Source organism: Camelus dromedarius, chromosome 7, assembly GCF_036321535.1.
Source record: "Camelus dromedarius isolate mCamDro1 chromosome 7, mCamDro1.pat, whole genome shotgun sequence".
NCBI classification, from domain to species: Eukaryota; Metazoa; Chordata; class Mammalia; order Artiodactyla; family Camelidae; genus Camelus; species Camelus dromedarius.
The window spans coordinates 19,340,723-19,356,329 of NC_087442.1; the positions used below are offsets into that span (position 1 = coordinate 19,340,723).

The window sequence follows — 15,607 nt, forward strand, 5'->3', positions numbered from 1 at the left end:
GTTATAATATTTACAATATAGCAATAGCTAGTCTTAGTATGCACATATGAAAATTATTTTTGAGTGATGAACACTGATGCCTTAGGAAAAGCAAGATCTGACTGAGTTAAAACACATATTTTAGAGAATGACTTAAAGTAGTGGGGCGAGGGGGAGAAAAGGAATGACTTTCTCTCCTAAACTGTTTTGCTGCCTTCTCTTCATTGCAACTTAGAAGAGAGCAGCATTGCTGTGAAGAATGTCCCATTGAGGTTTTCACAAATTCAAATGAAATGGGATGAAATTAAAGCCTTACATTTTACAGGGAAAAAGAATGAAATGGAAGCACTCGTTCGTCTCCCTCTGCTCCATCTCCCTCTGAGCATTACAGCAGTGACTGACCTGTGGATCTGACGTGAATTGTAATGTGGGATCATAGAAATGAAAGTAACCTCTGAAGTAGTTTCATCTACCTTCCATCTTTGGCAAGTAAGCCCCAAACTGTTACAAAGAGTTAGTATTTCAGAAACTTTCCCCTAGGCAATTTTCCCCAAATCCAACCTACATTCTACCTTACAGGATGGCAGGAACAATTTTTCTTGTGCGCTACAGTGGAGACGTGAAAACAGCTTTTTGCCATAGCTAATCATCATAACCATTTCTGCATCACATGGGTTATTTTTCTGGACTATGGGGAGACAGCCTAGAATAATAGGTAAGAATTCAGGCTTAGAGACAGACAGATTTGTGCTTAAGCCACAGCTGTATCATCACAGGCAATTTACTTAAGTTTCTCTAAGCCTCAATTTCCTCACCCATAATGTAGGGATGATAATACAGTCCAGCTGATCAAATTACTGTGAAGAATAGTCTAGAATAAGTGCTAGAATAAATCCAATAGAAATATAATGCAAGCCACAAATGTGAGTCGCATATGTAATGTAAAATTTTCTCGTAGCCCCATTAAGAAACATAAAAAGAAACAGGTGAAATTAATTTTAGTAATATATGTTACTCAACATATCCAAAACATCATTTCAACATGTAAAAAATATTAGTGAGATATTTTATGTTCTCTTTTTGGTACTAAGTCATCAAAATCCAATGTGTATTTTATACATATGGTTTGTTTCAACTCAAACTAACAACATTTAAGCACTTAATAAGCCACCTGTGGCCAGTGGTTACTGTAGTGGAGAGTCCAGGTTTTGACAAAAGCTATAAAGCATTTAGCATTATGCTAGGTGTGTAGTGAATGTTAAAAGGTTGGGGCTGCTATTATTTTTCTTAATATTATTCTTAGAGAACTCTGTAATCTTCTCAAAGCCTTCACTTCTCCAGACTGACCCTAGCTATGATGCTCTTAGGAGTACCTGGGGAGACTGGGTTACTCAAGCCAAGCACTTCAGTTACTTCAAAGGCAACTTCCTCATGGCTAATCCCCATCTATCATATGGAGGGGGTCACAAAAAGTGGCATCTGCATGGAGAATGACCTTCAATACTGACACATTAAACCCCAAGAAGTAGGCACCACCACTAATCTGCTACCTTCTCATACAAATAGTACAGGATAGGACATCTGCTAAAGCAACCACTTGTTCCTATGATTTTCCCCTTGTAAGTAGTGAGGTGCTATGCAGTACATTGTACTCAAAAGTTGATTTGCTAAGTTAAACATACAGTTAGAATATGATCCAGCAATTTCAGTGGTATAACCAAGAAAATTATAAGACTTATGTCTGCACAAAAACTTGTAAACAAATGTACACAGCAGCATTATTCATAATGGCAAAGAAGTGGAAACAACCCAGATGTCCATCAACTGATGAATGGATAAACAAAATGTGATAAATCCATACAATGGAATATTATTCAGTAATGAAAAGAAATGAAGTACTAATTCATGCTACAGCATGGACAAACCTTGAAACCACGTTGCTCAGTGAAAGAAGTCAGACACAAAAGGCCACATATTGCGTGATTCCATTTATGTGAAATATCCACCATGGGCAAATCCATAGAGAGAAAAAACAGATTCTTGGTTTCCAAGGGCTAGGGAGAGGGGAGAATTGAGAGTGACTGCTAACAGGTATAGAGTTTCTGTCCGGAGTGATGGAAATATTTTGGAATCAGATAATGGCAATGGTTGTACATCACTGTGAATATACTAAAAACCACTGAATCGCTAAAAAAAGAAAGTTGATTTGTTGTCCGAGGGAAGCATGGTCAGATACACAGTACTGCCAGAGCCCCAGAATAGAGAAGTATTTGTAAGACTTTAAAAATAGAAGAGATCACCCATGTCCAAAATATTATTTGATAGGATATCATTTTTAACTACAGCATGCATAATATCAAGCCCTTCTCACCTTTTCATAAATGTAAATTGTTTTACATTTTAACATTAAGCATATTAACTACTAAGAGGGCACAAACTTCAAGGACACACGCATATACATAAACATAAATGCATGTAAATGTGTCAGAACCTTCTGAAAGACTGTACCTGTCATTCTTTTGTTTGGAGCTCTCCCACCACTCCCATCTCACCCTCAGGATGGCCCCACACCCCCCAGTGCCACCTGCCTACTGTGTGGCAGCAGAGTACAACAGTGAAGGCATGGGCCAGACACAGCCAGACAGCCCCAGTTAAAGTCCAGGTCTCACTGCTCACTAGCTCTGTGACTTTGAGCACCCTTCCTAACTTTTCTGTGGCTCAGTTTCCCTTTACAACAGGGATGATAAGAGTGCCCAGGCTTGTTGCAAGGATTAACAGAATTAACATATAAAGTACTTAACAAGAATGCCTGGCCTGTATACTACTCAAAGCAATCTACAGATTTAATGTGATCCCTATCAAATTACCCAGGACATTTTTTCACAGAACTAGAATAAATAATTCTAAAATTTATATGAAATCAAAAAAGACCCAGAATTGCCAAAGTAATACTGAGGAAAAACAACAAAGCTAGAGGCATAACCCTCCCAGACTTCAGACACGCTACAAAGCTGCTGTAATCACAACAGCACAGTATTGGCACAAAACAGACAAAATGGCACAAAATGGATCAATGAAACAGAAAAGAGAGCTCAGAAAGAAACTGACACACCTATGGTCAATTAATCTTCAACAAAGGAGGCAAAAATATACAATGAAGAAAAAGTCTTTCTGACAAGTGGTATTGGGAAAGCTGGACAGCCATATGTTAATCAATAAAATTAGAATGCTCCCTCGCACCATACACAAAAATAAACTCAAAATGGCTTAAGACTTAAACATAAGACAAGACACTATAAACCTCCTAGAAGGGAACACAGGTAAAACATTCTCTAATATAAACTGTGGCAATGTTCTCCTAGGGCAGTCTACCGAGGCAATAGAAATAAAAGCAAAAATAAATAAATGGGACCTATTTGAACTTATAAGCTTTTGCACAGCAAAGGAAGTAATAAACAAAATGAAAAGATAACCTACAGAATGGGAGAAAATATTTGCAAATGATGTGACTGACATGGGTTTAATTTCCAGAATATACAAACAGCTCATAAAACTCAATAAAAAGAAACAAACAACCCAATCCAAAAATGGGCAGAAGACCTAAACAAACATTTCTCCAATGAAGAAATAGCCAATAGGCACATGAAAAAATGCTCAATATTCTAATTATCAGAGAAATGCAAATCAAAACTACAATGAGGTTATCACCTCACACTGGTCAGAATGGCCATCATTAAAAAGTTCACAAATGATAAGTGCTGGAGAGGGTGTGAAGAAAAGGGACTCTTCCTATGCTGTTGGTAGAAATGTAGTTTGGTGCAGCCATTATGGAAAACATTATGGAGAATCCTTAAAGAACTGAAAATAGATTTACCCTGTGATCCAGCAATCCCACTCCTGGGCATATATCCAGAGGGAACTCTAATTTGAAAAGATACATGCATCCCAATGTTCATAGCAGCACTGTTTACAATAGCCAAGACATGGAAACAAATATCCAACCACAGATGACTGGATAAAGAAGATGTGGTATATATACACAATGGAGTACTACTCAGCTGTAAAAAAAAGAATAAAATAATGCCATTTGTAGCAACATGGATGGACCTGGAGATTGTCATACTAAGTGAAGTAAGCCAGAAAGAGAAAAATACCATATGATATCACTTATATGTGGAATCTTAAAAAAATGGACACAAATGATCTTATTGACAAAACAGAGACAGACTCACAGACATAGAAAACAAACTTATGGTTACCACGGGGGAAATGGGGTAGGGAGGGATAAATTGGGAGTTCAGGATTTGCAGATACTGACTACTATATATAAAACAGATAAACAACAAGGTCCTACTGTATAGCATTGAGAACTATATTCAGTATATATGTAATAGCTTATAATGAAAAAGAATATGAAAAGAAATATGTATATATGTGTAAGTGAATCACTATGCTGTACATCAAAAATTAATACAACATTGTAAATCGACTATACTTCAATAAAAATTAATTTTGAAAAGTGTGCCTGGTCTGTGGTAGATGCTTTATAAGTATTTTATAAATAAAAATAAATAAGTATTCTAAAATCCGTCCCCACAACATGCCAGCCTTGCTTAAACATGCTTCCCCTCTGTCTGGAACACCCCACGATAGCTCCTCCCCTCTTTTCTTTCAGTACTTCATTCAAATATCATGTCAGCAACCCTGATCACTCTATCCTTGTCCCTTGCTTGTTTCTGTTTGTAGCACTGATCACTTTCTAAAATTCAATACGATAATTTGCTTTTGTATCTTTTTTGTGGTCCATCAACTCCTAATGGAATGCAGGAATCTTACCTGTTTGCTCTTCAGCCCTAAGCATCTAGGACAGTGTCTGCTGCAGAGAAGGCGCTCTACCATGTTTTCTGAATGAACGAAGGGACAATAGTTACTTCGGGGCAGTGGCCCTGGGGATGGGAATGAGGTATACTTTTCCTGAACACTTCTTTCACCATTTTATATTTTACCACGTGCTTATGTTCTTTTCATAACAATGAAAAGTGAGAAATAAAATACTGGAAATAAAAGAGGATGTGAACCCATAGCAAAAAAAGTAAGACTTCAGGCATCCATGACCAGAGGAGAATTCCACAGGAAAGTGTAAGGTTGCTCCTGCAAATCACCTCTAGACTTTAGCCCTGTGTAGAAAGTGGAATCACACCTCAGAAATGGCACACAGCGCTAACCTTGAAGCACAGCATGTACACAGGTTAGCAGAAAGTCTTAATAAGATCTTTTGTATTGTGCAATATGTGTTCTGTACCTAGGGGTACAATGAGAAATTTTTCCATGACCAAAGGCCTGTTTCCAGGCACAGTAAACAGACGCATTTGCTGAAGGTTATTTGCCCTCTTCCACCCCTGCACCCCTGCCTGCATTGGACAGGCAGGTGGCCACAGTGCATGGGATCCCTTGGGCAGCGACAGACAGTCTGTCTCCACAGCCTGCGAATAGTGGTCTTCCTCATTCCCTCAGGCCTTCTGGAAACCCGATAAGGTTACAGGATCCCACATAAGAGTTGGACTTCAAGTGAACTGTTCTGTAAACTTATCCCAATCAGTTGGAGGTAAAACTGTCTTCAGGGTCCCCCGACTTCTCTATTCCATTTCTCCCTTTCCTCCCCCTGTGTTACCACCTCTCTGCTCTCTCCTATCAGGAGAAAAACAACTGATGAGTCATTAGCTTCTTGAATAATGTGTTACCTCTACCATGAAGTTTTGTATTTAAAAAGTAGTCAAGAGGGAAGAAATAATGATGATGATGTTCATAACGATATTAATAATACAATGATGATGATGTTAATGAGAGCTGATGATAGCAGATATTGCTTATTGAATATTACTGTTAGCCAGATATTCTGCTAAAAAGTGGATACAATTTACATCATTTAGTCCTCCAATAATCCAATGAGGTAGGTATTGTCATACCCACATTATAGATGAGGAATGAAAAGTCACATAATTAGTAAATGGCAGACAGAGAGTTTAGAAGAACTATCTAAAATTGTTTGCTCTAAGGAATTTCTACATATTATTCAAATGAATGGATTCTAAGGTGGAAACTTGACCCTGTAGGGAGGGAGCTGAGGAGAGTCAATGACAGCACCCTGCAATAGCAATGAAATTGACCTTTGAGGCTTGAAACTGCAAACTATTCACTGTATCTATGACTGCCTGGGTTCAAATCCTAACCCTGACACTCAAGATTACCTGAGGCAAGTCACATAATCTCTATGCTTAAGATACTTGTTAGAATTCAATAAGATGCGGGGGAGGGTATAGGTCAAGTGGTAGAGCACATGCTTAGCATACACAAGGTCCTGGGTTCAATCCCCAGTACCTCCTCCAAAAAATTAAAAAAAAAAAAAAAAAAGAATTCAATGAGATAATGTCAATGAAGTGCTTGCAATAGTATGAGTATATATATATGCACATACATGGAATTCCGATGGTGTATATTTTGATTGCTATACATTCCTGCAAGTGGAATAGTTTATTTCTAGCTTTCAAATAACAGAAGTGCTTGTTTACCTGATTTTATAATGTAGTTGTTGGTCTATCTTCTTCAGGCTTTTTCTTGAAAACATAGCATAATAATAGAATCTCAAAGGGAGATACCTCAAGTACCATTTCCCTAACACAACAATTATTTTTATCTTTGCATATTGCCTTCAAGTTTTGCTAATTCTGAGAAGCTACATGGAGAGGGAACTATATTGAATTAAATTTCGATTTTTATTTTGCTGTCACAAATTAGCTGTATGACCTCAGGGAAGTTACATAATTGCCCTTTGCCTTAGTTTCCCAAAGTATAAAGTGAAGAGATCAGACTAGATGGTCTTTAAGATCCTTCTAGCTCCAACAGTGTATGCTTTTATAATCCATAATCTACTTTCATTTTTGCTTTCATGGTTCATATGGTATTATTTATACAAAGTACATGTAAGTAATGTTTGCAAAGTTACTTAACTTTCCAAACTATGTCTGGGAAATAAGGCTTTGCATCTAATGAGTTCTGCAAAGGTAAGGTATGACTGAAACTCCCAGGAATTTCAAAAGTAGCTACCAAATTACCAAAAAGCTATAAAAATTAGTATCTTAATACATTCATTAAACGTATGTTTGCAACTGAAGTATATAGGCCATTCCACATATTAATGTGTAAGTAAGACGTTTAGTTTGATAAGGCCATTCTAATCTTTGTTGATATATAGTTATTAATTCATAATGTTAATTTTAAAATATGACATCAGTGTAGTTTTTCCATGTGGTATTCTTTTTTTTCTTTTTCTTTCCTTTTCTTTTATTTCTTTCCTTTATTGAAATATAGCCATGTGATATGCTTAATTTTTAAAGTTTCTCTAGAAGAAAATCAAAGAGGGGAAAACAAAGAAAAAAATAAGATTGACTCTGACTTAGATCGTATTGGCAGAAACACGTCATTATAAACGTCTCCAAGTATTAATGGGATGAAGCAGCCACTCTCCTGCACTGCTGCTTGGTGTGTAACCTGGTGTAACCTTTCTAGAGGCGATTTGACAATACTAATCAAGCTTAAATACGCTCCTACCCTCTGGCCAGGTAATTGCACTTATAGGAATTTGTACTAAAGAAATAACAAGTGCAAAAGGCTTTACTGCATAGTTATATATACCTATAAACAACTGAAACCAATCTAAATGTCCAGAAATAGAAGAATGGCTAAATAACTGATATTACACATATATTCAAGGTATGTATATATGACTATATGTAATTATGATATAGATATATATATATATACACACACACATGTGCATAGACATTTTTTTCTGCCTCAGCCAGATCATAATACAGATACCAGGGCTGCTCATTGCTACTGGCTTAATCACTGTTTCCAGGTCTTTTCAGTGAACAGAGGAGCTGGGAATATGTCTATGTATAAACACATGGATCATAAGTTTATATCACTGACTTTCAATTCAAATTCGGAACTACAGGGTTTTTATCCAACCTCTTCTCTTTTACATCTATATCTCCTTCTTTTCATGCTGAGAGTCTTGATTCTCAAGGACACCGAGTGTGGTAGAATTAGAATATCCCATAATTAATATTTACTTATTCCATATTACTCAGAATACCAATGTTGACATTACCACCAATAATTCAATCACCAAAACCTGATAAAAGTGTTTTTGTAATTCATTTTGTCCTTAGAGTATATCCTACTAGGGAAATGTAGTCAAATTACTGTGTCTTAAAGTTGTTTGAAACAGTGCTCTGTATGCCAGCAACTGGATACAGTTAGGCTTTTCAAAAGTTAGAAATTATGTATTAAAAATTAATATTTTTATAACGATGTAAAATATTTAAAATATTCCAAAGTCAAATCTACAAAATGAGGTAAATTCAAAAAAATCTAGCTTCTATCCTCATCCCTTCCATTTTATTCCCTTCCCTCTCTTACAGGTAACTAATATTTTGTGCCATTTATCCTTCCATTGTTTGTTTTTCAATATAAGAGAATATATACGTATACATATATGTGTGTGTATGTATATATGCATGTGTATATATGTATGTAAATATACATTTATATTCATTTTTACATAATGGCAGCATCCTAGATTGAGTTTTCTCCCCCTTGCTATTTTACTTACAATATATCCTAGCTATTAACCCATTGAAATATTTCCTAAAGATTCCTAATACCATTTTATAAGTGCGAAGAATTCCATTGTGTGATTATACCATACTTTGTTCAATCAGTCCTCTATTAATGGACACTTGGGTTGTTTCCAGGCTTTTGATATTATAAATAATTTCTATCTTATGGTTTTATATTATATTTATATATACTCATCTTAAACATAACTAGATCTGAACTGTGTGGAATTCTACAAGATGAGCCTAGACCATCTTATTATACCAACTAGCTGAAGCACAATCAAAGACTACTAGGGTCATGTCAAAAGTCAGGAGCCAAACTGAAGATGCTAACACAGGCCAAATAAGGGATAATTTAAGTCTTAATAAGCATAATAAATGTGTTGAAACAAATTAAATGTTTCAATTAATAAGTCTGAATGACAATTAAAAACAAAAAAACATAAAAAGCAAAAAGCACAAAACATCTATTTGGCCAGTATTGGCACATGCCAGAAAATCAACTCAAGGAATAATAGGATTAAAATATCACGATTTTGAATCCTTAAGAAACAAATGATTCCAGGTAACATTATAAAAGAAGAGATCACAGGGAAATATACACAAAATGTTATGATAACTCACAGAGGAAAAAATGTGACAATGAGTGTGTATATGTCCATGAATGACTGAAAAATTGTGCTGAACACTGGAATTTGACACAACATTGTAAAATGATTATGGATCAATAAAAAATGTTAAAAAAAAAAAAAGAAGAGATCATTACACATTATGCATCTCCTAATGGCAAAACACATCATTACCTATGAAGTAGTCTTGCAAAAAAAAATCTGAATCTGTTAAACCTGTAGATAGTTGCAGGAAATACAGAGGACAGAGAAGCATGTGAAACTATACATTGGGGATGCAATGAGAAAAATCCTAGGTTATGGGCAAGTTCTATAGGACAAAACTTAGTTTCTTTAACAAATAAATCGCAAGAAAAAAAATTAAGTGGAAACCCATATATATTTAACAAGACTTAACAGACATGTCAACCAGGCTCATCATGTGAACCTTATTTGGATCCTGCTTCAAACAACCTATAAAAATAAATTATGACATTTGTGAGGTAACTGGAAATCTGAACAATGACTGAATTATTTCATTTTATTAAGGTATTCATTATTATAATTAGTTTGGATGTGATAATGGTTATGTTTTAATAGGCCTTGTCTTTTAAAAATCCATATTGAAGTATTTGTGGATGAGATGATACAATTTCTGGACTTGCTTTAAAATAAAATGAGTGAAGAAGAAGAAGAGGGAATTGATAAGTTGGTTGGTCATCAAGGTTGATGGGTACATAAGGTTCTTTATGCTCTCTGTCTACTTTTGTTTAAGTTTTAAATTTTCTATAATAAAACATTAATATACATTTGTACATAATGGGCTTGTGTGTGTGTATATGTGTAAACACTCATCATAAGGAATAAAACAAAATATTAATGGTGATTATCTCTGGATGATATAATTATGGGTGATTTGGTAATTTTTATTTTCTTGTTTTTACTGTACTGTATATTCTATATTTTTATACTGTACATATAGTCTATATAAATAGGAAAAAATATTTTAAAAGGAAAATCTTTTAATGTTTAACAATACCATTTCACAACTCAACTAGAATTCACTTCTGACACAATGAATAAAATAACTTTGTACTTTTAAAATATAATTAGGCAAGGCAAATTACTTAATATTTAATTATATTTAGTTTTGAATGGGTACAGATAATAGTTCATGAAAATACAATGCTAAGGTAAAGTTTAAAGTTTAAAAAAATTCTCTCATTTGGTATAACGGGGTAATCTTAAATTTATAGCTTAGGAGTAAGCGGTTAAATTTTTTTCCTCCTTCTTACATAACACAAAAACAACTGATTCAGTTTGGCACAAACTTTCTCCTCCAAAGTCACCTTTGTGCTGAAATTCAGCACGTTGGGTTTCAGTCAAATAACTTGCAGATGAGAAAACTTTTCCTAATAAAATTTTCTTGTAACTTTACTACCATGTTAGTTCCTGGCAACTTGGGAGAGTCCTTTTTTCATAATTAAGTGCATCAGAAGAATGCGTCTCTCTCCTACTTTCTCCTATGCAGAGAGAGCAAACAGTTTAAATCATTCCTTTTGTGTCGCTGAAATGTAAGGCCATGACAGTAGATACAATTAAGAAAAAGACAGTTAATAGGTATTTTTAGCATATTAATAGTTAATACAAGGTACTGCAGGATTTGTCATTCAATTATGAGAAAATTAGTCTTGATATCAGGAAAAAATTTAAAAAACCAACTTATAAATAAAATTTTATTTTGTAATTACATATAGACATATTCTATGTTCTATAATCAGATAGCTGTCCCTTCTTCATTTATTTTGAAATAAAGACTTTTCGTTTATCTAATTTTCTTCTTTTGTTCACAAGTAATTTTCTCTAAAGAAGCCATAGTCAGCTCCTGTTATGAAATACATGAACAGATTAGCACTTAAGAAACATTTTGTTCTGAATGTAGACTTTAAAGCAAAGTCATTGGTAGATGTAATTATTCATTTAGAAGTGAAATTTTCTGATTTAACAACTGATCACAGGCAGATAATGTCGATTTGGGTTCATTTGTCCATTGGAGGTTCCATGCGTAATTAATTATACACTTTATATAATTCAACCTTCACTTGCAACTATGTGCCAAGCTTTGTGCTAAGCATTTTCATAGTTAATCTTAATTATTTACTATGATAACCCTGTGAAATAGTTATTTTGGAAAGAGGTTAAGTTGCTTGCTCAAGATCACACGGTAATCTAATTGATTGTAAATCATGTGTTAACCACTTTTAAGTTACGAACACTGGTGACTGAGAACATGTGTAGCAGTCTTTGGTGCTTAGTGTGGAGCCTTGGTCTAGAAAGTAAGTCAAGTCAGCTCAAAGGCTGATATTTTTCTGCCTCATTGTGAAAACAGGGTTCTCTATCTCCCAGACACATTGGAAGATGTGCAGGAGGTGCAGTGTGCTTCATATCATTCAAACATGGAGCCAGCTAGGATGGACAAGGTCTCATGAAGAAGACGACTAAGAGGCATCAAGGAGAAGGGACAGGGCAACCTGTCCACAGCAGCAGAGCAGTACTAGCTTTCTGCCTTGATCTTTTAACAAATTTAAGAAGGCTCAGACATCTTTAAGCCTGGGAATAAATAGTCTTTCAATTTAGTGACCAACAAACTGAAGATCAACCTGAGAAAGTTGATTCTTGACATATTTCCAACCAGGTTCACTCGTTTCATCCCAATGGATTCAAAATTAAGAATTAAAAACCTCAGCGTGAGTAAATCATATGTTCGAAATACTGACAGTTCTAGTTAGACGTACATCCCAAGTGCCAACAGAGCCCGCTTTATTTGTTTACTCTTAACTTCATGTAGAACTGTTTGTTCGGAATGTAGTCTTTTTAAAAGCCATTCACCTCCAGGCTTAGTTAAAGAACAGAATATGTGAGAAAAGAATTTTCCAACTTTTGTTGACTCAGTAATGAAGAGGAAAAATATGTTTATAAGAATTTGGCTACTTGGTGACTCAAAAAAATTGATCTAAGAAACTTGAAATTTCACATGTTAAATGCTAAATCCAATTATGAATTTCAAACCCAATTTTCCAAAGCATATCCTTGTTCTAGCTTATTAATACTACAGAATCATTCTGATTGGCATCCAATTATTAACTGTCTCTATAAGGTTGTACTAGAAGTTACTACTAGGAATGTTTTATTTGTGGATATGTAAATACAAGTTATGTAACACCTTATAAGTGGACGTGAACTAAAAGATCTTAAAAATAAATAGGAACAACAAAAATAAAACATGACTAACCCTCCTGCCACCATCAAAAAATTGTTTCCAAGGACATGAAGCCAAGAAAATAGAAATCTATAAACACAAGGCCAAGATAATCAGTTGCATCTCCTAGGTCTCCATACATGACAAAATAAAGCATTAAAAACCAAACAGAACCAAAAAACCCCACCTGCTTTGAAGGAGAGAATGTCAAAGAACATGGATGGACCTTTTCTGCCCCTCCGCCTACCACAGAAATCCCTGCCAGTTGATGATTTTTAAATTACTGAATCTCCAAAAATTATGGGAGAAGGATGTCTTAAAAATGCAGTAGACTCAATCACATAGGTCATATCCACATTAGTTGAAGTCGTAATTATGGAAGGAAGAGTAATCTACTTCATTCATTTTAATAACCAATTCTTTCTCAGATTTACCACAGAGCCAACTCAACCTAATTATTAAGGTACAATAATAGTGGATTAAACTACTTTTCAATCCAAGAATTTTTATTATGGAGAGAAGGCTTGGACAATTTAAGCAATTATGTGCTTCATTTCTCCTTTTCTGTGTCTCCATTCTCACTTTTGTATCAAGTATTAAATTTAACTCACTTCATTCTTAATGTTTCACATCTTGTCATCTTCATTTAGAAAAACTCAAACTAAATTTTAAAAGGCTGCGGGGTAAGAGTTGGTGGCTAGTTTCTATGTGTAACAAACCATAATCTCTAGAGCCCAGACGGCTGACCTGGAGAACCAGAGACCAAATTCTGGTTGCCCTGAAAAACCTTGCACACACAACTAGTGCGTATTCTAGATTTTACCATACCTCTCCCAAAACACTTCACGGATGCCTGACCTACACAACCTCTCTTTGTATATAGGAACACACCATTTATTTTCATTTGGATGGAATATTGCTAAAGAACAAGGTCACTTGAAAGAAAGCTGAACTCAGAGTCAGAATTGAAGTGTGAGTTCCAGTTCTTCAGGGGACCTGTTAAAGGCGCTTTCGTGCAGTGGGTAAGTGTGTGCCTGCTGAGGCCAGAATGGGTAGGTGCAAATCCAGGTTTTTCCACTTTCTAGCTATGTGACCCCAGGCAAATTATTTAAGTCTTGTGCCTCAGTTTTCTCATTTGTAAAATGGTAATAATATTGATCATGACCTTATAGAGTTTTTGTGAAGGCTAAATATCTTAATGAGACTTAGAACAAGAGCCTCAGGTAGCCTAAGCACTCAAGAAATGTCGGCAATTATTATTACTTGCTGCGTGACCTTGGGGAATTCACCTAACCTCTATGATACTCTATTTCATCTTATGCTCAAAAGGGGATCACAACTTCATATGGTCTTTATGAAGACCAAATAAACTCATGCAATGTATGTGACAGTCATTTTGAAAACATAACAAGTATTGGACAACTCCTTCAACCAAGCTGAGTTAATTCCTTTTTGCTCTGTGCCCTGTAATACTTCACACACACACACACACACACACACACACACACACCTGCTGTAGCACTTATCACATTGTATCATAAGAATTTGCTTATCTAACAGTGGACAATGCATCCTCTGATTCACCTCTGCACCCTCAGCACATTAGATATACCTGGCACAGGACAGGTACTCAATAAATATTTATTTAAATGAATATTGTCCAAACAACTGAGCAGGAATTCTCAAGGCCTCTACCAGGAAGGACGGCTTATCATTTTTTGTCCTTAGTAGACCACCCAGAAATGTGCTTGTTTTTCCTCAGTCACAATGGATTGGGATTCTGTCATTTCGAATGCAGCTTGTGTGGTTGCATCCACTCATTCTTTTCCCTTAGTAAATAGTTATTGAGCACCTATTGTGTGCCAGGCCCTGTGCTGTACCACACGTGGCAAATGCCCAGGCTAATTTAGTGCCTGCATACTATACTGAAAGAACCTATTTACAATAGAATCATTTATGACTGGAGATAATAAGCTCCTTGATTTAATTACTTCATTAGAGTGGTAGAATCTCAAGGAAAGAATGATTTTCTAGTGGTGGGAATCCTTATAGAATAATAAGTTAAAGTCAGGGATTTGACTGCCTAAGTTAAAATCCTTGCTCTGCAAACAACGTATAAGACCTTGGGCAAGTTACTTAACTCCTCTAAGCCTCACTTTCCTTATCTCTAAGATGGAGTTAGCAGGATTGATGTGAGTATTACAAAAACCCAAATTAATCACTTATTTTGGGACTTGCCATATAGTAAGCATTCAATATGTGTTTGTTATTGTGATTTAACCCAACCCCTCACCCCAGTGTTTGAACTTCCATCACAAATGTATTCAGGACATGGGGCATGAATGCCCAGCTTCTGCTTGAATACCATCAGGGTTAGGGAAATTACAACATTCACCAGTTGTCCACTCAGTTACTGGGCAAATGTAATTGTTGATGAATTCTAATGGATTGTGATATACATGCTTACATCTTCCACTCACAGGTCTTCAGTCTGTCATTTGAGGTTACCCAGAAGAGATCTAACCTTTCCTCTGCAGGACAGCCCCTCTAACTTTGGAAGGTAACCACAAATGTTAGCTCTCCCCCTCCTCCTCACACACCCACACACAATCTTAGCTCCTTTAATCATTTCTGATACGACACTGATTACAAGACCCCATGTTATCTTTTTTTTACTCTTCTTGAATACTCTTCTGTTTATCAATGTCTCTCTTAAAGACTGAAGATGAGAATTCATAAATAAGAACAAATCTGGTCTAATCACCAGAGAACTACTTCCCAACTTGAACACTATATTTCTATTGAAACAACAAAAGACTGATTTTTTTGGAAGTTACATCACACGTTTGACTCATCATCTACTCACAATCAACAGGAGACTCTAAATCTTCCTACGTGAGCAATTGTAAGTCACCTCGCCCCCAACCTGTACTTGTACAATTGAATTTTGGGATCTTTGAGTACTTTATATTTGTCCCCATTAAACTTTATGTTGTTAGATGTGATTCATTATTACATTTTGGATAAGATGGAAAGAGGGGAATTCTGATTGTATCATCCAACTTATTTGTTATCCT

General features: G+C 35.5%; 1 protein-coding gene and 1 long non-coding RNA gene across 4 annotated transcripts in view; one reads left to right on the top strand and one right to left on the bottom strand.

Moving 5' to 3' along the window:
- LOC116154072 (uncharacterized) overlaps positions 1 to 4,453 on the top strand; it is a 110,503-nt gene extending 106,050 nt beyond the window's left edge. Inside the window, exon 4 of the long non-coding RNA XR_004137922.2 lies at positions 305 to 4,453. This is a non-coding gene — a long non-coding RNA (uncharacterized LOC116154072). The remainder of the gene's footprint in view (positions 1 to 304) is intronic.
- Positions 1 to 15,607, bottom strand: part of MKLN1 (muskelin 1) — a 320,256-nt gene that overhangs the window by 283,572 nt on the left and 21,077 nt on the right. The window lies entirely within an intron of this gene.